Source organism: Puma concolor, chromosome B3 (assembly GCF_028749965.1).
Source record: "Puma concolor isolate L17-30 chromosome B3, mPumCon1.1.hap2, whole genome shotgun sequence".
NCBI lineage: Eukaryota > Metazoa > Chordata > Mammalia > Carnivora > Felidae > Puma > Puma concolor.
Window position 1 is genome coordinate 26,932,510 of NC_141672.1, and position 24,200 is coordinate 26,956,709.

Genomic DNA, 24,200 nt, shown 5'->3' on the forward strand with positions numbered 1-24,200 from the left:
GCCCCCTGACTCCAGGGTCTGAACCCCTTGGCTGTGTAACTTCCCCCCCGGGCTGGACTGGGAGTATTCAAAGGAGCATGTGACCTGGAACAGGAAAGCAGGTGATTTGATTGGCTTCATGGGATTGGTGCTTTATAAGCAACACCCCCCTTCATCCTCACAACAACCCTTTAAGTGTACAAGGTGTCCCCCCGTTTTAGAGATAAAAAGAAGGAAGAGGGATCTGGTAGCCTTTCCCACAGTTAGCAAGTGACCGAGCCAAGGCTCGAATTCCGGAGCGTCTGACTCCACAGCCCACGCTCCTCCCCAAGCCCCTGGAGGACTTTATGGTACCAGCTGGACACGCCCAGCAGTGTGATGTTCTGATGGGGGTGGGGCCTCCATGGGGTCTCAGGGCACACCTCCCTTCCACAGCCCCTTGCCTCCCACGAGCCAGATGTGTGCACCTCATAGGGGAGGGATTATGTGGTCTTCCCTGCACCTGATGAGGGGCCCAGATGTTTACCCCAGGACTCAGGTTTCTGGAGAGGCAGGCGACAGCAGATGCACCCTCACGTTCTCCATTCCCCTGTTAGGAAACACGAGTGTGAATGTGCTCTCCAGTGCTGTGTGTGCGTCCCCTGGTTATCATTTGTAGTGAGCAGTGTCAACATCTGTGTGATCAGTGGCTGTGGGACCCTGCTCCTGCCATGTGAGCCATCCCCTGTGAGGATGGGGCCCGAGTGGACCTCTGATTTTTACCCACTATAACTTGTTCCTTCCTTCTGCAAGAGAAGAAATGGAGAGTGTTAATTAAGGTTGTTGCTCATCCATGACAAAGCAAGCCTACGGAAAACAGGGCCATCGTATCCCACGGGAAGGGGTAATGTTCAAAGGCTTCACATCTGGAGGGCATGGGCATTGTCCAATGGAGTGGGCAGGAGAAGCAAACAGTACTCAGCCATACTGGAGTGCACCAGCTGAGTATCTGCTCTGTCTTTGGGTTCCGAGTTTGCAAAGTCCTGTGACAATGCCTGAGGCTTAACAGCAATGACGAAAAAGCCAAATATTAAAGTTAATAATGTTTTAATTAAATACAGTAAAACCTCGGATTGCGAGTACCTTGTTCTGTGAGTGTTCTGCAAGACGAACAAACATTTCTAATAAATTGCAACTTGATAAAGGAGCGATGTCTTGTAATATGAGTAGTACAGGATGCCGAATGTCACGTGATCACAACCGAGTCAATGGTTCTTGAAATTTGCTTTGACAGACAAATTCTTTGGATTACAAGTATGTTTCCAGAATGAATTATGCTCGCAAACCAAGGTTTTACTGTATCTGTAAATCCTAACATGTTAGCAGCTAATTTCAAATCAACTCTCAAATAGGGATAAATTCTATTTAATGTAGGCTGTAGGGTTAGATAAGCAGTGTGATGGGGTGTCCAGAAGAGAGAGGACCTGGGGTTTGTGGAGATCCTAAAATCCCCATGGGGGAAGGAGGGATGGTGACAGTTAATGATGGCTCTCAAGTCAAATCTCTCCTTTCAGATCCTGTTCTGCTCCTTGTTTTTCTCTCACATCCTTCCCTGTAGTCATCAATAGAGTAAAAATCCCCACTTTTTGAAGGAGGAGTGAGGATAGGATGTCGTGAGTGTAGCAAGAGGGGCACTGGTCTTTGCCAGGAGAGATCTGCATTCCTTCCTTGGGTCAACTGTTTTCTCATTAATGCTGCATGTGTTTACTGAGCCCCAGGCTTTGTGCCAGACCCTGGTGATATTACTAAGCAGCTGTGTGGCCTGGCAAGTCACTTGACCCATCTGAATCTCAGTTCCTCCATCTTTAAGATGAGGGGTTAGACTCGATGTCATTTCTGGGTCCTTTTAGCTGTTGTTGCCTGGAACTAGAATAGATCTGGGGAACAATGGTGGAAACCACCATGTGGTCTTCATGTTTCCTTGGGCACGTGGGAGCATCCCTCTTTGTGTGGCCAGCTGAGGCCAGGTCCTTAGGAGCTGCAGACCCCAGACCTTGGGCCTGGAGATCTCTGCGTGAGGCTGGCGGACCAGCAGGAAGTGCAAAAACTCACCCTGGGGCATTCTCATGCTGAGGGCTCCCTGACCACATCTGAAGGCTCTGTGCTCTGTCTCTGCTAAGGGGCTGTCACATCTTCCTAGCACCTGACTAGGGGCCTTCTTCCTTAGGCAGGTGTCTCCCTGGTCCCAAGCCTCTTTTCAGCCCCGAGTGGTTGCCAGGGAAGAGAAGGCAGAGAGGTATATCGTGGGGAGTGCTCCCTAGCACTGCCACCTTGACTGCATCAGGAAGTAGCCAGTGGGGAGTCGGATCTAAAGCACACACTTGTAATTTGTAAATCCAGGGTTTCCTAAGGCTTATGAAATAAGTGAAATTAATTTGAATATTGTACTTTATTTAATTCAATATAGCCAAATATTGTCATTTCAACTTGTAATCACAGAATGATTCTTAATGAGATAGTTTACATTCTCTTTCTCATACTAAATCTTTGAAGATCAGTGTGTATTTTATACTTACAGCATATCTCAGTTGTGACTGGCCTCATTTCAAGGGGTCCACGTGTGGTTTGTGGTTATATACCATCTTGGATGGAACAGCTCTAGAGCATTCATGGGTAAGCTTTAGGGAGGTTGTGAACCTTGTGGTTGTAAAGGTCTGTTTCAGAGCACATTTTTTAATGAGGGGTGTGTAGCTTTATCAGATTCTCAGAAGCATTAGTGACCCCCAAAAGATTGGGAAAAAAATTTCAGATTTCTCCGAGATGCATCCTGTGATACCCAAACTTAGCACTGCAGTGCTGGGTAGGGTACCTTGCCCAGAGACTTTCAAAACTCTGGCTGGCTCTGATTCCAGATAGATAGTTTATGTCCGTTTATGTGGGTCAGCAAGTATGTTATAGGATGGAGGAAGGGACAACCCAGGACTGCTGAAAGGCAAGGAAAAACCATCATAGGAGAGAGGGACTGTCCTAGCTACTTGCCGACTAGTATCATTCCTAGGATCTGTTTTTCTGGATGAAATTCCAGATCACCAAGGAAATAGAAATTTGGTTGGATTTTCCAAATCCCAAGACAGATGTAAAGAAAATAAAGCAGTCGGTTCAGAATTGTATGAGATATGGTTTATTTTAGCAGTGGATTTAAAAAAATTGTTTTTAATGTTTATTTATTTATTTATTTATTTATTTATTTATTTATTTTTTCAACGTTTTATTTATTTTTGGGACAGAGAGAGACAGAGCATGAACGGGGGAGGGGCAGAGAGAGAGGGAGACACAGAATCGGAAACAGGCTCCAGGCTCTGAGCCATCAGCCCAGAGCCCGACGTGGGGCTCGAACTCACGGACTGCGAGATCGTGACCTGGCTGAAGTCGGACGCTTAACCGACTGCGCCACCCAGGCGCCCCAATGTTTATTTATTTTTGAGAGAGAAAGAGAGAGACAGAGCGTGAGCGGGAGAGGGACAGGGGTAGAGAGAGAGGGAGACACAGAATCTGAAGCAAGCTCCAGGCTCAGAGCTGTCAGCACAGAGCCCAATGTGGGGCTTGAACTCAGGAACCGCAAGATCATGACCTGAGCTGAAGTCGGATGCTTAACCAACTGAGCCACCCAGGCGCCCTACAGATGTGCTATAAATGTCACTCTGCTCTCTTTCTCTCAGAGTCCTTCCTTCCAAACAAAGATATTAGCTTTTGAATCACATGAGATGCTCTGAAAATAAAGTCACTTCTGAGTGGCCTTGATGCTTTCCTCAGCCCTCCATTTATTCCTGGAACAAGTCCAATCAGAGGGTTCATCCTCTACACCAAGGATTCTCCACCTGGTGACCATGAATGGGCTTTACAGAATACATACTTGTATACATACTTGTGAGAATATTTCTAGGGAGAGCATTCTAAGTTTTAATCAAATTGTCAAAGAGATCGATGACCCTCTGTAAGGGTCAGACCACTAGTCCACACCCTGCAATCAGTGGAGATTAGAGGTAAGAGTCTCGGTCTCCCTTGGGTTCTGGAATATCTTATGGAATTCTCCCCTTGAGGACGCTCACCAACCCCCGCCCTCCTCCCCCGAGAGGTGGGTAGAGAAGCCATAGGGTTTCTGTGTGCTCAGAACCTAGGCTGGGCTCAAGTGAATGGCCTGCAGAGTCCGTTCCAAATCCCCCACTGGAGTTCCCTGGGCCATTGGTTTTGTGTGATGGCTAAATCATGATGTAATTCTACTCTAGTGGCTCTATGGCCCACTGTCTTCTACTGCGTTCAGCTTTGGGGGATCCTGGGTGCTTGATGTGAGCTCCTGTCCAAGGCCAAAGAGTGAGGATACCGGAGTTTTTATATTGACCCTCCATGCTGGATGCAGAGAATGTGAGTTAAATGGGGCCTCTGAGTTCATCTAGCCCCATTCCTTCATGTGACGCATGGGGAAGCTGAGGCTGGAGTGGTAAAGTGACTTGCTCAAGGACACGCAAACTGATGACTGAGCAATTAGGACCAGACTGCAGCTCTTTCCACCACCCAATACTGCCACCCCTCCTCTCAGTACCCACAACCTAACTGGTGCCCTGTCTCGTCAGATGACTTAGGTAGAATCATGACTGCTTAACAACACTGAAGTGTGACAGACCTGTGTTCAAACTTCAGCTTGGTCATTTACTGGTTGTGAGACCCTAGACAAACCATTTCAACTCCAAGCCCCAGTTTCCCAATCTGTAAACTGGGGATAATCAGACCTATATCCTGGGCTTACTGTAAGGACTGGATTAGAAATGTGTTACAGCTTTTGGCATAGGGCCTAAGGCATACTAAGCCCTAAGTAGATGGTAATTATGATTGAGGCTTCCCCTCCTCCCCTTCCTTCAAAATTCCCTAACACATCGGTCCTCTTGACCTGTCAAAACATACTTGTCCTGGAATCTACAAAGGCAAGACCTTGCTAGGTGACTGACTAGCTGATTAGCACTCAGGGCCTATGGGCTTGCTTATTGTGCTGTATCTTTCACCAGAGTGTGGGTTTGAGGAGCACTCACATCAGCCTTGTTTGCTAGTGTCCGCCCCAGAGTCCGGCATAGGGTAGATACCGAAAGAATGTTTGTCAATTGAACGCATATTTAAGTAGTGGCCTTCGGTGTCCTAGGAGGCTGAATAATGGCCCCCAAAGATGTCAAGTCCTAATCCCTAGAGCCTGTAGGTGTTGCCTCATAAGAGAAAACAGTCTTTGCAGACATGATTAAGTTAAAGATCTTGAAATGGGGAGATTATCCTGAATTATCTAGTCGGCCCTAAAGGCACTCACTCAAGTGTATCCTCACAAGAGGAGAAGAGGGAAAACTGACTATACAGAGGAAAAGGCTATGTGAAGACAGCAAAGAGAAATTTCAAGATGCTGTCCTTTAAGTGATGGCATGATGTGCCCACCAGCTAAGCAATGCTGGCAGCCGTCAGAATCTGGATTCTCTCATAGAGTCCCTGGAGAGAGCATGAGCCCACCAATGCCTTGATTTTGGACTTCTGGTCTCCAGAACTGTGAGAAAAATTAATTTCTGTTGTTTTAAGCCACGAAGTTTGTGATGATTTGTTACATCAGCCATAGGAAACTAATGCAAATGTTTTTAGCCAAAGATGTTAGTGACGTGGGAATTTTAGGGATCAGAAAGTTACATTTTTTTAAAGGGTGGAACCAAGGAAGCTCAATATTCTCCAATTCTGTTTCCATTATTTCTCTGTAAATAGTGTTCTCCCTCTGTGAAGCCACTGACAAAGCCTGATGGTGTGGCCAAGAAAAGAATCCAGGAGGAATGGGTGGTGAAAGTGGGTTCTTCTCTTGCATCTAAGGGAAGAGAAAGAACAGATGACTTGGTGGGGAGGAGGGAGCACAATATTTAAGAAAGCTGAGCTGTGTAGATTCATTCATTTATTCAACAGGTATTTATTGAGTGCCTCCTATGTGCCAGGTGCTGTTCTAGGCGCTGAGGGTGCAGCAGTGAATAATATGGAGGGGGGGAATCCCTGGTTACATGGAGCTTACATCCTAGTTGGAGGAGACATACACACACAAACAAAATGAATGCCCACCTCCAATGGCGATGCTCAGATGAGCAACCTGGACAGTGGCAGTGCTCCCTGTGACATCTACTTCTCACTCCAAAAGCTTTATTCACTGACAAGCTGTAAGCAATTTTCCACCCATGGTCATCAGTCTCTCCAAGTGGCTCTGTTTTCCAAAACACTGCCTGCCCACCAGGGCTCTGAAGGCATCCTCCAGGACATAAACACTGCACTCTTCTCTCTTTTTCTCTCTTGCTTTGTCTTTCTTGCTTCTCTGTCTCTTACCCTGCCCCATGAAGAATTGCTATTTGTAAACTTGTTCCTAGGACCTGTGATGAAATTAGGGGAAATGGAGGCAAAGAAAACACAGCCTTAACTTTTAAAAGAATCCCTTCTAAGAGAACCTGGGTAGCTCAGTCAGTTAAGTGTCAGATCTTGATTTTGGCTCAGGTCATGATTTCATGGTTCATGGGTTTGAGCTCTGCACCAAGGCCCTGCTTGGGATTCTCCCTCCCCGCCCCCCTCTCTTTCTCTCTGCCCCTCTCACACACTCACACTCTCTCTCAAAATAAATAGGTAAACTTTTTAAAAAAAAATAAAAGAATCCCTCATAAATTGAGGGGCAGAAACAAGAAGACTTTTGGGTTAAAGTAGCTCTTTCCCAACTGGCATTTCAGAGTTTGTGATACATTTGTTACATCAGAAGCCACTAGAACAGGGGTCCAGAAAGAGGGGCTCTGGTTTTGTGTTTCAGATCAGTTTCTAGGAACTGATCTGAAAAATGTGAAGGAGAGAAGGTGCTCAATGTGAGAACCAAGATGAAGAAGTGACAGGAAGGCAGAGCCCATCCAGTTCATTGAGAATGAACTTTCTGGTTGTCATAGCAGTCCAATAATGGAGTGGGCTTCCCAGATAGGAGGAAAGACACATGTTCACCATCACTGGAAGAGTACAAACATGGCTGAATGACCACTTGGGGAATGTTGGAGAAGGCAGTCAAGTTTCTGAAGGGGTTGAACTAAATGACTTTAAGATCTCCTCCAGCCTCGAGACTCTATGATTTTACCAAACATCCCAGAGAACAAGAATATAATTTTTAAACTGAATGCAATATACTTGAAATTTTATGTGCCAAACAAGATAGCATGAAAATATAGTAAAAAATGGACAGAAACTGTAGAAGCAGGAGACTTTACCACATCTTTCTTTGTATGAAAGCAAATGAGAAAAAAAAAAAACCTAATTGAGGAAATCTCTATAAGTTCCTAAAGGCAAAAACAAAACAGAGTACACTTTGTGTTCATAATGTAGTAAACTGACAGATAAATAACATAATAAAACAACAAGCAGCATTATTTTTTGTGTGCCCAGTTGAGTCACATAACTATGCATAACTATATCTCCCTGCTTTGGGATTCCAGAAGCCATATAGTACAATTTGACCCCACCTCCCTGGCTTTGACTGACTGATCGATGATTGGACACTTGAGCCAGATGGGCCAGAATTCCTTCCCTGGGAATTTGGAATCAAGACACAGAGAGAGGAATATCTTCTCTCAGATGGATGGATGTTCAGTACACAAAATTGAGAACCATCAGTGATCACCATCTGCCATATGAACTGAAGATAGAAGAAATATGTTGGGGAAGAGAGAGAGAGAGAGAGAGAGAGAGAATGATATATATACATAGGAGGGAACAGAGATTAGATCCTGAGGGAAGCTCCTGATGACTTCCCAGTCACTGATAGTGACTGTGTAAGAGTCTCCCCTTAACTCTTGCACTTGAAGTTCACAAAGCTCTTATATCCTTATATCCTTATCTCCTCTTTTACTTAAGTCAGATGGAGATATTTTCCTTATAATCAGAGAGTTCTAACTCATAAAAACAAACAAGCAAATGAACAAAAAGAACACACTTCAAACCACTTGAAAATTTCAACACTGTCTTCTAAACAACTCTTGCTTCAATAGTGAAATAAATACTGAAGCTTTAGAATATTTACACAGTCATTACAATGAAAACCGTACAAACAGCAAACTCAAGGCTATAGCTAAAGCTACACGAAGAGGAAAATTCATAGCTTCAACAACATACAGTACAAATAGCCTGGTTAAAATCCCTTTTCTACCATCCACTAGCTTCATAATCTTGTTCAAAGTTACCACTTCGTGCCTCAGTTTTCCACATCTGAAAATAGATGTAATAACAGTACTTATCTCATAAGGTCCTATTATGAGAATTAATTTATACAAGGAATATATTTAGAACAGTGCTTAGCACATAATATTATTAATTCTGGACATTTATTCAAATAATAATAACAATAATAAAACAATAAGTAATGTATAATGAAGCATGCATACTGAAGCCATCTTTAGGGATGGGCAGCACTGGGCAGCCTCAAGGGCATTTTAGCATTCTCATGTTCCCCTATAGAATAAAGGCAGTGCAACCCCAGTACATGGCTGGCTTCTCCTGTCTTCACAGATAGCGCTGTTCCTGGCTTGGGCTGAGGGCAGGAAATGGAACCAGGTTGCCATCTGAACATCTCAGCACCAGTGTAGGAGAGATGAACACGAGGCTGTCTTGGTGTGGTGACTCTGTCCTCCCTTGACTGAGGGGTTCATGGGGCAGGAGAAGGGTTTCTGGGCTCCCGGTGATTTTTGATGCTGGAGGTCACAGAAGGGGGACCACTGGACCTGAAAATACACCCTCCTGACTCCCACTCACCACTGATATCCCAAATTCCATGATCAGAAAGCAGATCATTCATTGCTGACTTCTGGCTCAGCCAGGCTGCGTTCTTATCTTAACATCCACTTCCTTATCTTTGCAGGTGGGAGATGGAGTGACCACCAACAACATGCATTCCTAAGGTGGTCTGATGGAGTGTGGGGCTCCAGCGAGGAAGTGGAGCCCTGGGCAGGAGGCATCTCATCATGGAGACAGTCTGTTATCTGGTAAGAACAGGGTGCTGGAGAGAATGCCTTGATCTTGCCTGGGCTGCTTGAAGGTCTGTCCAGGTTCCTGTGTTTTTGTCCGTCAAGCCGGTATTTGAGGCAATGTGTCCCCATTGTCCTGTGGAGGCTCTTCCTTCTACATGAGTCAGATGTGCTGTGCTCCAAAGAGCTTTTGAATCTAGTTACACTTATGAGGACAGCTTGCCATGGCTGGACCCCGGGCGTTTAATTCCTTGTGGGTCTCACAGTGGCCATCTGGAGAGCCTGCTACCCTATGCTTGGTGCTATAAACTACCTCAGTCCTAACAAATACTGATCAATAGCATATTCAGAGTAGACAAATTCGTCATTTACTGATCATCTACTGAGTGCTAGGCACTGGGGACAGCAGGGCACAGGGGAGAGCAGGGCAAAGTCCCTGACTTCATGGGGTTCACATTTCTACCGAGAGGCAGACAAAAATAAGAGAACAAGTATGAATGATGTTTCAGAGAGGTAGTTGGTGCTCTAAAACATAAAGCATGGTGGGAGCCATAGAAAGTGACAGGAAAGATGAGACAATACCAGGAAGATGGGGACATCTGGGCAGAGATCTGAACAATGAGGGAGCTACTGAAAGACCCGAGAAGGAAGTTTGGTCTGAGGGGACAGCCAATGTAAAGGCCCTGGGACAGGAACTGACTTTGCACAACAGTGAGAACAGTGAGCCAGGGGCAGGACGGGAGGAGATAGGGTCTGACCCTGATGGAACAGATCCAACAGAACTTGACTTCTGTAGCATGAGGAATGGAATGTGATTGCCTCACTCAATTATGCACTCCTTAAGTCAAGACTATAAACCCAGTGAACCAGTTTCACCACACAGCATTCTAGGATGAGCACTGGACTGAGAGTCAAGAGATTGCAAGTTAGTCTGCTCAGCAACTCATTTGCTGTGGGACCTCGGGCAGATCCCTTAACCTCTCTGTGCCTTCATTCTTCACCTATAAGATTAAAAAAGTAGAGGCCCCTTCAGCTCCATATCCTTGGAGTTTACAACAAGTCAGTATATTTCAGATGCAGAAAACTAGGTTGTTATTTGAGAAAGCAGTGAAGGAGGAAGAAGAGAAGGGAGAGGAAAATGAGGAGGAGGCAGAGTCCCTTCCAGACTCTACGTTCTTTGCCTCTGTAAACAGTCAGCAGAACGGGAGCACACGAAGAGTGTTGCCAATGCCCTGGAGGCGAGATCGCATAGGAAAGACGTGAGGGTGTGCTCTGTCCCTGACCACGGTGCCACACGACAGCACCAACAAGTCATTTGAGAAACTAGTGGGGTTGTTCTGGGAGCCTCCAGGAATAAATAAAAGAAATTATAAGAAGAGTCAACCGGGAGAAACTTGAACATGCTCACGGAGGGATATGCTGGAGTTTCATGTCCTTCAGGGCTTGGGATATTTTTGCCAAGTGGTGAAGAGTAGGGAGAAGAAAACGTGCAGGTAGAGGGGCTCTTCTGAGAGACGAAGGCTCCAGGGAAGGCCCGGCTGGTGGAAGGGGCCCCAAGATGATGATTGCCAGGGTTTTTCCCTGGGAGGTATGTGGGGCAGGCCCAGGCCGGCGTCCCTGAGCAGGTGATCCTGAAGGTGTCTTCTCCTAAAACTGAAATGCTCTCTAGTGCATGGCGGGGACAGAAACTTTCCATGAGGCGTAGAGCATAGGTAAGAACCGTTCTTTGGAGTCAAAAACACCCAAGTCTGAATCCTAGCTCACCTGTGTGACCTTGAGCAAGTCCCTTAATGTCTCTATGCTTAAAAAAAAAAAAAAAGGATGCTACTGACATCTACATCATGGGGTTGGTGCAGAGATTATGTTAATGTTAAGTAGGGAGTAAAAAAAAAAAAAAATAATACTGCCCTTTCCCACCAGGGCCTGAACCAATTCCTGAAATAAATAGGAGTCCTCATATGGAGGCCCCACATCACCATTATTATTGATAAAGTTCATAACATGTGACTCGTATTGACAGGATTTCCTGATACTGAGCCCCAGAACTGACAGACCTACCTGGCCCCCAGCAGCCCTGAACCTGCACCCCAGGAACACTCCCGGGGATGGGGAGCCCAAGGGTTAGTTCCCCCAAAGAGGCTGGTAGGCAGAGGTTCTGCTGCATGTACTCAGTTCTTCCTCCCAACTCACCAATCAGATGAGTCGCTCCCTAAAGGAGAGAGAGAGAGAGAGAGACCCAGGGGTGTTTCAGCGGGTAGACCTCACTCCCTGTGGAAGAAACCTCAACAGTAGGGAATGACCTAAACACAAAATCAGGAGATCTATGTGACATGGTTGGCACAGGAACCGGGATCTGGTAAACGCGCAGTAAATTGCCACTTTATTTTATTTTGTTTTTAAATGTTTATTTATTTTTGAGACAGAGGGAGACAGAGCATGAATGGGGGAGGGTCAGAGAGAGGGAGACACAGAATCTGAAACAGGCTCCAGGCTCTGAGCTGTCAGCACAGAGCCCGACGCGGGGCTCGAACTCACGGACCGCGAGATCACGACCTGAGCCGAAGTCAGCTGCTTAACAGACTGAGCCACCCAGGCGCCCCTTAAATTGCCACTTTAAACAGTGTCTTCAGCCTGGCATGGTTTGCTCATTCTTCCATGCCAGTATTTATCAGGCGTGGTCTATGGGCAGTGTTTTGTGCCCACTGCTAGGGAGGACACGAGAAACAAGTCCACCCTGAGCCCTCCACCCCTCTGCCCATTCTGCTGCTGCTATCACTATTTCTTACTCCTAGCTAAGGTTTATGAATTGGGTATTCCACATCGGAAACTCTCGTGGGCTCCTGATGTGCACCATCTCACGTAATTCTCAAAACTCTTAAACGCTTGTTATTACACATCACCTCTGTAGTTGTGGAATCTGGGACAAATGGGTGAAGGCCTTGCTCAGGGAGGCCTAGTGGGCGAGTGCTGGGCGAGACCAAAGCTCCTGATGGTTATGTAGCAAGACACATCGATGTGGGACGACCAGGTCTGTCCCTCAGCCGTTGCCCTGGGTGGTGCATCACACATCACAGGCAACCAGGGCTGAGAGGTCCGCAGGGAGGGCTTTGGCGTGACGGTGGCCTTGCCATCAACATTTGAGAAAAGCAGATGAGGTGGCCAACGTGTATGTCTTCAGGACATTTCCCAAGCCGTTTGGGCATGACTTCGCTTCCCCGAAAGGGACATAAACTTGGAAGGAATAGAATCATCCTGAGGAGGGAATGAAAGTGAATTCAAGCTGATTCAAGGGGCAGGGGACCAGCTTCAAAACCAGCCCTTCCATAATGAGGCCGCCTGCTGGGAGCTCACGGAGATCTGCTGGGCTCCGGATGGCATCGTTGTTTGGCTGTCCCTTTAGCCAGAGCTTTGGCTCTTTTCTCGAGGGCAGGGCTGCTCGACTCCCTGAAGCTTCGCCTCGGCCAGCCTCTAGCACTGCTGTGCTCACGAGGCGCGATTTGGCCAGTACAGCTCTGCAGTTCATATGCGCGCACTGGACCTCTCCCCAACACAGCCCCTCAGCTGCCTGGGGCCTGACGCATCTCTCACGGTTGCCCCACAAGGCCCGCTCTTCTCCTTGGCTCGGGGGTGGGTGGTGGGGGTTCCCAGTCCTAAAGGGGAAATGGTAGTGTGCACATTGTCCAGGAAGAAGTTGTTTTCAGTTTATGAGGCTTAATGGACTGCCCTCCCCACCCAATTTTAATAATGTTGCTAATGCGCCAGAGAGAGGAACTAACGAATTCACCGTTCAGTTAGTAAAAGTTGCAGGACCTCTGTGTGAAGACACACAGGCTTTCATGATAGGAGCTTTAGGTTGAAAAAACATATAAACCAACAAGGGCACGGAGGAAAGAGGATCAACATTTAACTGTTTAGTGTGTGTCTTAAATGGGGTCTCCCAAGAAGCAACCCCGAGACAAGGTCTGGAAGCAAATGGTTTAGTTGGAAGGGGATCCCAGGCAGCATGAGAAGGAGGGGGGCAGTGACACAGAGGAACAAAGGAAGCTGGTTACCACCCAAGGACACTGGAGGTTCGTCCTACTGGAGAGTTCTGCAAACAGTGCGGCTCACAAGCCTCTTAAACGCCAGCCTCCACCAGCCTCGGTGGAGGGCGTGGCATGCCTCAAGCTTGCCTTGTCCTGGGAGGCCACAGCAAGCGTTCACAGCCACAGAAGCTCTTGGAAAAAGATGCAGATGCCTTTAGGTAGATGTGAGGTCAGCCTGCTCAGAAATGGTACACAGCCCAAGGGTACAGCTGGGGCTCTGACAAGGTCTGCTGCACCGTGGGAGCTGATGCCTTCCAGACGACATGTCATTCATTATAACCTGATAATGCCGGTGGTGTGGTCCACACTACATAGGTTGGGGGGGGGGGGGGGCGGTGCTGAGGGTCAGAGGATGCAGTGTTTCCCAACCAGAGTGTTATTCTTTACAACCTAAGGTGTTTCCATCTCTTCCGTCTTCCCCAGCTAAATACCAGTGGCGTTCCCCTCTCCCCTAGGCATAGTGACTAACTGGCTATCTGAATGGGGAAAGAATGCCCTCCTTTCCCCCCACCCCCACCCCCCCCCCCCCACACACTCACACAAGTGCTGCGTGGTTAGGTCTTCCTTTTAGACCACTTTGCATTCTACCCCAGGGTCATGATTATTGATTCGACTAAGAATGAGCCGAGCTGAGGCAACATCATTCTTGGAGCACACTTTACTTGACCTCTGTAAAATGGACGTCCTTAAACTGAGCTCACAGTTGTGTTGAAGAATTGAATACCGAACACGAAGGTAGCACAGCGTCTGATCGAAAGTCAGTGCTCAGAAACTGTTAGCCATTATTACCCCTTGAGGGGCTCAGGAATCTATTTCTTTCCTATTCCTTATTTCTTGCCCCCTCTCTCTTTTTCCGTTTCCTGCCCTCCCTCCCCTCCCCACCGCCACTGGCCCCGTGTCCGTTCTCCAGGAGACATTAAGGGCAGAGGAAAGAACTGATGTTTGAGTCTCTGTCCTCACGAAATAAAGGTGCCGTCAGTCAGGCCAGAGTCATCTGTAGCCGCAGCTGGAGAGGCCAGAGAAAGACCAGCCAGGGTCTGGCCCCCCAGTGTTAGGGAGGGTTATGTGTGTGTGTCCAGCAAGCAGGGAGCTCAGCGTACGTAACGTGCACACCGGGGCATTCCGCTGCACACTCATTAACACTAATGTGTAAGTAAACGTCACCCTCACCAGAATTTACCCGGATGTCTTTTTTTTTCTTTGCTGTGGAGGCAGGTCTTTCATAAGCTTTTAGTGGAGTTTTATAACTTCTGTGATATTCAAGGCATGCTCCAGCGGCCGGGATGGCTTCAAAGGGGGGGACTCAGGCCAGCTCACTTTTGCTTGGGTCAAGGTTATGAGGCATTGTGAGCTGACTCTAAGCAGAGGAGCCTCAGCCCGTGTTTGCTCTGGTGGCCAGTCCAGAGTCATTCCAGGCTTTGCACCACCTTCCACATCCTCAGCCAGGATGAAGGGAGGACCCAGACCAATATTAGTCTGATGGCATTTGTGTGTGGGACGGTGGCAGCTGAGAGGGAGTGAATTTGACCTCTTCAGATGACGCGTATCAAGCTCCGTAAGCAGGATTCAGACTCAGTCATTTGCGCAGGAGATGAGGCTTCATCTGTATGATGCATCCCTTTGCATCAGAGTAATAACTGGGAGTAATGAGAGGACTTAACACGAGTCCACCACGTTGCAGATGCTGCGAACACGCTGTTCGGTGCCTCCCCACAACCCTCATCGGTATTAATATTCCCATCTTACGCATAAAGAGGCAAACTCAGAGCAAGGATTTGACCGCTGAGGCCACAGAGCTAGTGAGAAACACAGTGGGGATTAGGATCCTTTGGGCAGCTAAGTCTCGTCTAGGGTATCTCAGCCTCGGACTGTTGCCATTTGGGAATAGATGATTCTTCATCATGGGGACTGTCCCGTGCATAGTAGGATTTCGAGCAGCATCCCTGACTTTTCCCCACTAGTTGCCAGTAGCATCTTCCCAACTGCAAAACCCAAAAGTGTCTCCCCTCCAGATGTAGCCCCAGTTAACATTTCTTTTCCATGGGAAGAACCTCCATCTCATGCTTCTACAAAGAGCATGGTCGGAGGGCGACCCTCGGCCCCAAACCCTGGCAACATCCGAGCCTCAGTCTCCTGGCTTCCCTTTTAGCCTCTCCCCGCAAAAGCTTCTCAGTTCATCAGTCCTGTGACCTCCTCCATTCATTCACTCGTTTGCTCAATGACTATTTCTTGAATACTCTATACTCTATACCAGGAGACAGAGAAACAAACAATCAAAACCCTCCTGCCCTGATGGAGGTAATATTCCAGTGAACAGAAATCGCTCAATAGGTGTTACAACCCATGTGCCTGCACCGATGCATTTTATTTTCACACCAACCACTGCTACTTTCAGTGTCTCCGGGCACGGTCTGAGACACTGAGAGGCTAGAAAACTTGCTGAGGTCCCGGCTAGGGAGTAGTGGGAGTTGAGAGTTAAGGCCAGGCGCCGGGCTCCAGACCTGTGCACCTGCCCCTGCATTCCCCTGCCTTTTCCAATCTGCACCTTCACCCCACATCTCTTTCCCACGGTCTTGGATATTGCCACACAGAGTCCTGGTGTCTTTCCAGATATGCAGGCAAATGTCATCTCCTCTCCCCACACAAACTGGCCATCCACTGATCTCCTCTGTGAACCAGGCTCGATGTGTTTGTGCCGCCGTGGAGTCATGACCTTTTCCTCCATTCCCTACAACATTTTTCTCAAGTCCCGCTTTTTTTTTTTTAATGTTTTATTTATTTTTGAGAGAGAGAGAGAGAGAGAGAACAAGCAGCAGAGGGACAAGGAGAGAGGGAGACAGTCTGAAGCAGGCTCCTGGCTCTGAACTGTCAGCACAGAGCCCAACATGGAACTCGAACTCACGAATCATGAGATCATGACGTGAACTGAAGTCGGACGCTTAACTGATTGAGCCCCCCCAGGCGCCCCAAGTCCTGCTGGTTTTTAAGACAAATTTTCATTCCAGTGACCCAGCTAGGCAAGCCTATTCGTACCCTCTTTTCATAGGTGAGGAAACTGAGGATCAGAGAGTTCAAGTGCCTTGCTCGAGGCCACACAGCCAATAAAGGTTAAAATGTATGCGTGTCTTCTGATCACAAGCTTTGTGCTAAGAACAGATCGTTTCATGAAAAATGCTATGTTGCTGCACCTGCCTCAAGAGCCCCTACAAGGTTAAGGACCATGACTTGTGCCGTGTCTGGATCTCTTACTCAGCGTCTAGCACTTGGGTTGATTCAAAGAGCTGGAGCCACATAGCCCAAGTTGGAAGAATGTGACCCAGACTGTGTCTCAACGTTAATGCTCTGGAAGTCCGCCAGAGGGCAGTGCTCTCCCCGCGGAAGAGTTCATCTCACAGCAGGTGCACAGTGTAACTGAGAGGCTAGCTTGAAGTGACCAAAGAACTTGAATCTGAAGAGGTTCCCAGTCACATACACGCACGCCGCGTTTAGAATCTTGCTCGGCTCTCAGACACTGATGAAATCTTGGGGACTGTTACTCAGGCATTGCTAGAGAAGAAACATGGCTTGTGCCCGAGTCTGGCATTCGTCATTTCCTAGCTAGATGATCCTGAGGAAGTCTCTTCTTCATCTCCCTCTGTGTAAGAGTATCTGCCTGGTCTCTCTCACTGATAGGGCCACGTTGAGGCTAAAACTGGACACGTGTGATAGCGTTACAGCGATTCACTATTATAATTATGGATGTTATGAAATTAATGTAACTTAATTCAGTAATTAATTTTGTGCGAAAACGTTACCTGAAGCCTTGCTATCAGAGCGCGGTCCACGGATGAACTGGCATCACCTGAGAGTTTGTTGGGACTACAGAGTGGAACTCCTCGTAGACTACTGACCTTTAATACTATTTTGGCTATTTTTTTTATTTTTATTTTTTTAAAATTTTTTAAATGTTTTTATTTATTTTTGAGACAGGGAGAGACAGAGCATGAACAGGGGAGGGTCAGAGAGAGGGAGACATAGAATCCGAAGCAGGCTCCAGGCTCTGAGCTGTCAGCACAGAGCCCGACGTGGGGCTCGAACTCACGGACCGTGAGATCATGACCTGAGCCAAAGTTGGACACTTAACCAACTGAGCCACCCAGGCGCCCCTATTTTGGCTATTTTAATAGTATTTTGACAAGACCTAGTAAGGTCTGACACTGGCTAGAAACAGAAGAGTTTTAATGAGTGAAGAAAATAGCAAGAAAAACAAGTTGTGGAATTTGTTTGGGAGTTAATACTGAGTTCAGTTCATTGTCCCCCATAATAGAAGTGTCCCCGATGATGAGCCTGAGGCATGTTAAGCAAATTGTTTGGAAAGCTCAAAAAGAAAAAATGTATCTGTATCCAAGTTATGCCTTAGGGAACTCGACTTGAAGGTAAAATAAAACATCCTGTATTTAAATCAGTTAGGATAGGCTAAGTTATGCTGCGGTAGACAACCTGACATTTGAATGGCTGTAAAACCCCAGAGGTACAGGGCCATCGCAGGTGGGTGGGGGGCTCTGCTCTGTCACTCAGGAGTCTGGGCTGCTGGGGCCACTACACCCCAAACATTGCAGGGAAAGAGCTCCGGAAGGCCTTGCAGCGGAAGCGACATACCACACTTTGACTCACAATTCATTTGGTCCAAGCTAGTCACCCGAGCATGGGGCGTGGGGGCCCAAAGTGCAATCGTATCCTGTGCTTGCAAGGTGAGGAGCTATAAATATTCAGTGACGAGCACTGAATAATAATTCAGTGACAAGCACTTAATAATGACCACAAAGCTTATCCCTGAGTTATCCGGGGCAGCAGCTCCTAGAACTGGTTGTGCGGGAGAACTGATTGAGGACAGCCTTGTTCAACGTACAGATTTCAGAGCCCCTATCCCTGGAATCTGATCCAGAATCAGGACTCTGTTTTAACAAGTGCCCTAAGGGGTCCTGATGCACTGCCTCCACAGACCAGCATTTGAAAAACACTGGCTTTGAGTCTTCCTGTCCCTTAACCCCATCTTGAATTTACAGGGCGCTGGATGTGTTTCCCAGGAACGCCTTGACAAATCACCCCAAACTGGGTGGCTCCAAACAACAGAAATTTAATCTCTCACAGTTCTGGAAGCTAGAAGTCCAAAATCAACGTGTTCTCAGCAAGGCTGGTTCTTTCTGGAGGCTCGGGGGCACAATCCATCCCATGCCTCTCTCCTAGCTTCTGGCTGCAGGATGCAATCCTTGGCATTCACTGGCTTAGAGCCATAGAATCCCGATTTCTGCCTCCATCTCCGCTTGCCCTTCTCTGTGTGTCTATGTGTCCTAAGGGCACTCGAGGAATCCAAAATGATTTCATTTTTTAAAACCATCATCTAATTCATCTGAAAAGACCACTTATCCAAATAGGGTCACGTTGGGAGAACCTTTCTCGTAAATACCTTTCTGGGGTCCATATTCAGTCCACTGCAGGCACACATTCAGACTGAACCCAGTCTCTGCCCGTCCTCTCTGGACAGCCAACAGTGGACTTTGCGAGCCACACACCACAAGGGGTCAGGCAAGCCTTATTTTTCCGCTGCTAGTTCCCTGCAGCACCCAGGAGTCCTTTCAATGTCAGGGGGAAACCACTTGGGCACTCCGCTGTGAGGGTCAACCAGGGCAGGCTGTGGGGCTGGGATCCCAGACCCGGGAGCCAATTTCCCTCCTTGCTGCCTCCTGCAAAACAGAAGGATTGCATGCTAGGCGAGCACGTCTGTTTGTACAGCTGTCTCTGCCAAGCCACTGGGAAAGGTACCTAACATTCCAATAGCCTCGGGCCCAGCTAGGACCCGGATGTTGCTGGCATTCCCCTCCTCCGCGGTGAGGGCTATGTTCTTGACAACTCCCAAGGTTGGAGAATTCCGGGTGGATGGTCATAAGATATTATGAGGAAAATAGGTTATGGGCATTCAGGACATCAAGCGAACGCTTATTTTTATATTCTCTAAAAGATGGTAGTAATGACAGTACATTAAGTAGAACACCTCAATGTCATTTGACACATCTTGAATTAGTAATAATGGCTCCTCAACAATTATTTTCCATTTAAGCAATTCCTTTGCTCGCCAGAAGCGTTTTAGTGCATTCGGTGGGATATCCTACGTTAATCTTGCTTGGTTTTCAAGATTATGCCTAGGAAGAGGCACATTCCTTTCTGTCTGTGGTTTTTCACTCAGGAATGATGAGTTTGAAATGTGACAACACAGAGCCCCCACGTCACTCTCCCAAAGTCCTAACCTGGAGAGACCTGTGGTTTCTTGCTTGGGTGGTGGTGGGGAGGCATATGGAAGTACGTCTCAGGGGACTAGAATTTGTCTCAAGCCAATTCGCAGCAGGGGGATGGGATTCCTAGGAGCTTGGAGTGTCTGGGCCTGGCCTTCCTGTCGAACTGGCCCAGTGCCCCAAGCTGTCAGCTGTGTGGTCCCCTCCTCGGGGCTCTGCCTGACAGTCAGCCTCGGCCTGTCCTGTTTCTTCATCACTTGCTGTGATTTCTGTCCATGGCCAGTCGGTTTCTTTCATCATTTCATTGGTTTTGTGTTCGGCATTTTCCCTCCTAGAATGTAAGCTCCTGGAGGTTAGGGGTCTTGTTTGTTTTCCTGGAGCCTGAAACCGGTAGGGCTTGGATAAATTTTCTTTGAAACAACGAAGGTCCACTTTGGTTGTGCCTGGAGCTGACCTTCTCAGGGACCTGCTTCCAGGACCTGTTGACTGGTTGTGTGCAGAAATGTTTGCTTTGCACAAAGAAAACCCTCTGCTTATTGTAAACCTTTGCTTTTTGATCTGTAGATTTTTCAGAGTTTGCAATATGCAAATGTGAGTTGTAATCTCCAAGAGAAGAATTTACTGTGGACTGTTCTCCAAAACGTTGACCTTCTGTCTTGGCTGCCTGGAGCTGTTGTTCCAGAAAGGGCTTCAGGCAGGCCTGAGCTCCATTCCCCTGTCTGGTTGTGCTGGCCAGCTGTGTTCCCTACTGGCTGGGGGCCCCTTGTCACTGCCGAAGAGACGTGGAATGACTTCTGGACAGAGTCGTGACATCTGTGTTCCCAGCCTGGTATAGTCATCTTCAGGCTGTTTCAGTGTGAGCAAGTCACGTCTGTTCTTTGGGCCTTGGTTTCCTTACTTCATTCATTCATTTGGCAGATGTTTATTGAGTGCCTACTAGGTGCCTGGCTCACTGCTAGGCACCGGCAGTAGAATGGTGAGCAATGAAGGCAGTCCTGCCCTCCTGGAGCTTACAGTATAGTCAAGAATAAGGATGTTACCAAACAGTGCATGGAGACGTATTGAAATGTGACCATGACAAGTGCTGTCATGGAGGGGAAGTCCCTGATGGGGTATGAGATTCTAATGATGGAGGGTCTAACCTAGTGCAGGGTTGCATACCGTGTAGAGAAGACCACCCAGAGTTGGAAGCTGAAGAATGAACAGGGGTGAAGAAGGGAGGGAGGATTTTTCCAAGCACGGAATCTTCTGGGACTCCGGCCCTGTGGTAAACAGGTAGAGATGAAGGGGGGCCAGTGGGGCTGGAGCAGGGAGGTTGGGGAGTGCAGAGGCCAGGAACAGGCCACCCAGGGGCCCGTGGTGTGGGGGCTGGGCTTTATCCTGAGAGCCATGGGAAACCATAGATGTGTCTGAGTCTTTGAGTGCGGGTGTGAGCAGCATAGAGCAGCATGCGATGGCTTTGCATTTGGACAAGATGCTACACTGGGGAGTAGCTTGGAAATGGACCAGAGAGGGCAGCCGTGGGCCACACCGGAGGTTAGAGTAGTGGTTCAGATAGGAGATGGTCATGGAGGATCGGTCCATAAATATTTTTTGAACACCTACTATATGCCAAGTGCTTTTCAGTGAACCAAATAGGCAAAGAACCCTATCCTCATAGAGCTGATGTTTTAGTGAGGGGGGGAGATGAATAGTAAACATAATAAGTGAGGCAGCTGAGATGTTGGGAAGCATTATGTGCAAAGGAAAAAGAAAAATAAGTTGAACAGAGTAAGTGAGTTGGGAATGGAGGTAGTTGATGGCAGAGATCCTTAGGAGGTAAAAATGACAGCATTATGGGGCTCCTGGGTGGCTCAGTCAGTCAAGCATTTGACTCTCGATTTTGGCTTAGGTCATGACCTCCCAGTTCATGGGATTGAGCCCCACTCGTCTTCAGGCTCTGTGCTGATAGGCTGGAGCCTGCTTGGGATTCTCCCTCTCCCTGTCTCTCTGCCCCTCCCCCTTCATGTGCACACGTGTGCTCTTTCTTTCTCTCTCTCTCAAAATAAATAAACATTTTTAAAAAATGACAGCCTTCTGTGATGGAGGCTGGGAGGTTAAGGGAGAGAGAAGCGTCAAGGTCAACTCGTAGATTTCTGGTTTGTGCAACTGAAGAATGGTTGATCAAGAGTGTACTAGGCGAAACGTGACACAAGTCTTTCTGATTCTGCAGCCGTGTGGGCCCTGTGGCAGTGGCCGTGGCTGCAGGTGGGCCTGTAATCTGGTCTCTGCATCCCAGAGACCACCCTGCTGTGGGAAGTCCCTCTCCTGGATTCGCCACACAGGATGCGCCACGTCTCTCTCTGTGCATGGCGGGCCCACGCTGTGGGTAGCTGGGGCTCCTGCTGCATTGCCATCAAGCCCTCTCCCTGGGGTTGGCGGCATCTGTCCCCGTGTGTGCTCACTGATGGAGCTCAACAAACTTGATGTTGCAGACTGCTGCCCTGGGCGGGCACGCTGCCAGCATCGTCTGCGTCTCCCTGCCCTTGCCGCTTCCTCTGGCCTGCTGAGTGTCCTGTGTCTCCGGAAATGACTCTGCCTTAACCCTCCAGGGAATAGGGTATTTGTAGGGTGCATTTCTCGAGATGGCCTGGGGGCTGGGGTTCATGAGCTTTAGGAGCTCTGGGGTCTGCATATTCCTAGGGTTCTGGGTCACTTTGACCAGGCTTCCCCTGAATGATGATTTCAGTGACAAGAGGGATAGTGTTGGCTGACCCTGGGACCTGCCTGAATGGTCCCTGCTGCTCCCTCCCTAGAGAAAGCCAAGGCTTCCTGTTGGGCTCCCCTTGGGCAAATGCCTGGCATGGACAAAGGAAGATGATGAAATAACAACCATGATGAATGGCCACTGAATGCTTTGCACACGCTGAAGAGCTTTCTGTGGATTATTTCACTGAAACCTCAGAGCAACTCTATGAGGTAAGTGCTATTAGTATCATCTTTCTCCTTTTAGGGATGATGTAATGAGGCTCAGTGAGCTTGCACAAGTTGCCCAAGGTCACAGAGCTAGCAAGGTACGGAGCTGGATTCACACCCAGGCCAGCCCGTGCTCTGAACCGTCTGCTCTAGCAGCTGATGGACAGGCACGAAGGTCACCCAAGTGGGGGGGGGGGCATTGTTCAGACTCCAGTCCTGACTTTGCACTGCGTCCTGTGGCAATTTGGACCAAGTCCATTTACTCATTCATTGATTCCTTGAATATTGATCAAGTGCCTCCTCTTCAAGGGCTGGGGGCCCGGTGAAGTGATGTCTCACATGAAGGGCTCACACGTGGTAACTGTGACAGACACATAAGCACATCATCTGGGTTGCAGAGGGTCAGGTGCTTTATGGAGCAAGGCAGAGGTGCGGGTGACAGTGACTGTAGGGGGCAGGGGTGAGGGTCTGGGAAGATGCCTTTGTGTGGAGCCCTGAAAGAGAAAGATGTTTGCCAAGCTTTCCAGGCAGACAGAACTGTGAGAGATGGCCCGAAGATGCCCAGAGTGCCTTAGGAACTTTGGGTTGTCTCTATAGGTGGAGTAGAAGTTCACAAGTGTGGTCTTGGTTCTATAATTAGAACCTACATGAGAACCACCTGGGGTGTGTGCAGCCAGTTTGTTAGAATGCAGATTCCAGGCTCCGTGCCAGTCCCACTGAACCAGAATCTTTAGGAATTGGGGTCTGGAAATCTGTATTTCAGCCAGTGCCTCAGGACACTCTGATCTGTACTGAAGTTTGGCACAGGTGAGGAGAAGCAGAGCAGGGACCAGTTCTGGGCTTATAACAGAGGTCGGCAAACTTCTTCTGGAAAGGGCCACAGAGTAAATATTTCAGGCTTTGTGGGCTAAGAGGAAAATTGAGGACACTATGTAGGTACTGATAACCATTTAAAAACTAGGGGCAGCTGGGTGGCTCAGTGGTTAAGTGTCCAACTCTTTTTTTTTTTTAATTTTTTTTAACTTTTATTTTTGAGACAGAGAGAGACAGAGCATGAACAGGGGAGGGTCAGAGAGAGGGAGACACAGAATCTGAAACAGGCTCCAGGCTCTGAGCTGTCAGCACAGAGCCCGACACAGGGCTCGAACTCACGGACCGCGAGATCACGACCTGAGCCGAAGTCGGATGCTTAACCGACAGAGCCACCCAGGCCCCCAAGTGTCCAACTCTTGATTTCAGCTCAGGTCATGGTCTCATGGTTTGTGAGATTGAGCCCTGCATCAGGCTCTGTGCTGACAGCATGGAGCCTACTTGGGATTCTCTCTCCCTCTCTCTCTGCCCCTACCCCCCCCCCCAAAATAAATAAACTTAAAAAAATAAAAATACAAAAACAGGTGGTGGGTAGACTTCACCTACCGTAGTCTAAGCGTAGCCTGCCGGCTCCTGTTTTAGACAGTTACCCATCAGCTGAGTGGAGAAGAACTGGGACGGGCAGAAGTGAGGAGAGCAAAGCCAATGCCATATCCAGGGGAGCGAAGAGAATGTCTGAGTTAGGGCTTGTAGAGCTTCCAGGGGGTGGGGGCTAGAATGTTAAGAGATGGAATAAAGGACAGACTGGACAAGAGCTTGGACAGGAGGGTGGGGCCGAACAAGGAGTCAAGAATAACTGAAGTGTTGGCTCGTGCTCTTGGGTGGACGGGGATGTCATTAGCTTACGATACGTAAGAACATGTGTAAACATAGTGCCGTGTTGAGCAGAGGTCCCGTGGGTTGAGGACTGAAAGGGACGTCTTTGCATTTGACCATTCAGAGGTAATTAACGACGTTTGTGGGAGTAGATTTAGGAAAGCAGTGGGCATCAGATGTCAATGGATTTGACAGGAATG

The 24,200-nt window shown here is 48.1% G+C and overlaps 1 long non-coding RNA gene across 2 annotated transcripts in view; it reads left to right on the forward strand.

The window, feature by feature from the left end:
• Positions 1-24,200, forward strand: part of LOC147579819 (uncharacterized) — a 149,125-nt gene that overhangs the window by 57,743 nt on the left and 67,182 nt on the right. For both annotated transcript variants that reach the window (XR_015252157.1, XR_015252158.1), the window contains 2 exons: positions 8,900-9,023; positions 22,155-22,317. This is a non-coding gene — a long non-coding RNA (uncharacterized LOC147579819). The remainder of the gene's footprint in view (positions 1-8,899; positions 9,024-22,154; positions 22,318-24,200) is intronic.